We start from the raw sequence: 2500 nt of genomic DNA on the forward strand, positions 1-2500 counted from the left end.
CTTTCTGTTTTATAAACTGGCACAGTGGTGGTGGAGCAAGCCCACGGAGTACCTTAAAGACAAGACATGCGTCAGCAAAGTGTCTGAAGTTTTCAAAGCTAAACATATTGTGTTTTTTGATTATGTGACAATGATGATAGCTATTAGCCTTACAGTCCAATGTCTTTAATGCCTGTTTATAGAGTGACTCCAATGGTTGCAATGTTGTTTTATTGGCTTGCGACCAGCTTGTTAAACAATAAGAAAAATGTGATAAGATCATCGCATGCAAGAAAAGCTTTGCAGCCTTCAATGGTAGATATGATCTTATATGCTTAAAATTTGCAAGATTAAATTTAACAATATTGGCAACCTTTTTTTGGTATGCTTTTTAAATGAGAGTTGTGAGTCTAGGATGATTCCCAGATATTTAAAGTCAGATACCACTCTAACCTTATCTTGGTTAACAATTACCCCAGGGTCATAAGTCACAGTAGTTTGTTTTGTAAAATACATACATACTGTTTTACTTATGTTCAGGTGATCCTTGAGGGACACCTATTCTAGAGTTTAGATATGTGGATTGAGTGTTGTTAATGCGTGTGCTTTGTTTTCTGTCAGTTAAATATGATTTCATCCATTTAATTGCATTCCCACAGAAATTAAAGTAGGATAATTTTGACAAAAGAACGTCATGATCGACGGTGTCAAATGCTTTTTTGAAATCTAAAAATATTGCACCCACCACGCCTCCTTTATCTATATTCATTTTGATGTTCTCGATAAAAAAGCAGTTGGCTGTTTCCGTGGAATGATTACTTCGAAAGCCAAACTGCATTGGGTGCAGTGGTGTATGGCCTTTACTAAGATGAGCAGTCAGCTGTTTCGCCACCCATTTCTCTACTACCTTGGATATTACAGGTAGTATACTGATGGGCCTATAGTTCTCTACTAGTGTTTTATCACCGGCCTTGAAAATGGGGGTTACCACGGCTGTTTTCCAGGAACTTGGGAAAATACCTTGTTTAATTGATAAATTGATTAAATGTGTAAGAGGTATAATTAAAGACTGTTTATGAGTTTTAAAAAATACAGAATCAAGACCAAAAGCATCTTTAGCTTTTGAGTTCCTTAGTGAATTTATGGTATTCTCTACCTCAAGTTCACTAATTTCCTCAATTCTAAAAACTGGTTTGTCATTATCAATAGGAATGCTCACTATATTACTAGTAATGCACTTCTGTGCCAGTTCCTCAACTGATTGGATAAAAAATTTGTTAAAAGTGCTTGCTATAATATCTTCTTCTCTGGTTATGATTCCATTTAATTTCAGTTCAAGTGCCGGTGCGCAGTGCTGAGTATCTTTACCAATTAATTTATTAAGATTGTTCCAGATTAATTTCCCATCTCCCTTTGCATCATCAATTACTTTTATATAGAAATCTGCTTTGGCTTTCCTTATGTTCCTTACTACTCTATTTCTGAGGGATGTATAGCTATACCAGTCACTTCTGAGTCCTGACTTAAGTGCAATCTTTAGTGAGGAGATCAATCTTTTGATCTCGTTGGCAGATATTTGTTCTTGTTTTAAGAGCAAACTAATGTTTTGTTTTGTTTTTGAGAGAGAGAGAGCTAGACTTAATATATTAAAGGATGCTGTTTCTCTGAAAAATGCTTTCCACTTATTATTTCAAATCCTGATTGTAAAGTTCAGAAAGACAATAGAGACCATGAGCAAAACAAAGGAACTACAAATCAACAAATCCTCATTCATTTGAACAAGTATAGGACCCCTCCCCCCCAATTCTGCTTTATTTTTTCCCAAAACACCTTTTTTTTCCTGGATGATTTTTTTTCCAGATTTCCAGAATACATTTTAACACTTTTTTGATTCCATTTAATCAATCCCCCCTCCTCCCCAACCCCCCCCCCCCCCCCCAGATTTCCAGAATACATTTTAACACTTTTTTGATTCCATTTAATCAATCCCCCCCTCCTCCCCAACCCCCCCCCCCCCCCCCCCACACACACACACATTTTACTATTTTCACGTTTCCATTTTTCCCATTCTGATTTTTCTAGATTCCATTTCCTCCATTTTTTTCCCCCAGATTCCATGGTTCCCAGTTTGAACTATTCCAGAACCAATTTTTCCTGAATTCTAGAATTCCATTTTTCCCCTGTTTGAATTTTTCTGGATTCCATATCTGGACTGAATTTTTCTGGATTTCATTTTAATGGTTAACTAATTTTATGTAATCAAAAATAATTTCTAATGAACTGCAATAATGAAACTTGTAAAATTAAATAAACATTTCACAAAATAAAAATTTTATTTGATTAAGTGTGCAGTCTAATTATTGATTTATACATCCAAATGTCGCCAAATTCCATGACATTCCACAGTATACTGTAAATTCAATTTTTATGACTGGATCTGACTGGACTGGAATCATAAAGCTCTACATGTAGGCAATGACCATAGACATGGACAAATGTACAGTTCAGTACAAAGCACTTT

The 2500-nt window shown here is 35.4% G+C and overlaps 1 protein-coding gene across 1 annotated transcript in view; it reads right to left on the bottom strand.

Moving 5' to 3' along the window:
• celf6 (CUGBP Elav-like family member 6) overlaps positions 1 to 2500 on the bottom strand; it is a 79340-nt gene that overhangs the window by 16533 nt on the left and 60307 nt on the right. The window lies entirely within an intron of this gene.

Source organism: Carassius carassius, chromosome 13 (assembly GCF_963082965.1).
Source record: "Carassius carassius chromosome 13, fCarCar2.1, whole genome shotgun sequence".
NCBI lineage: Eukaryota > Metazoa > Chordata > Actinopteri > Cypriniformes > Cyprinidae > Carassius > Carassius carassius.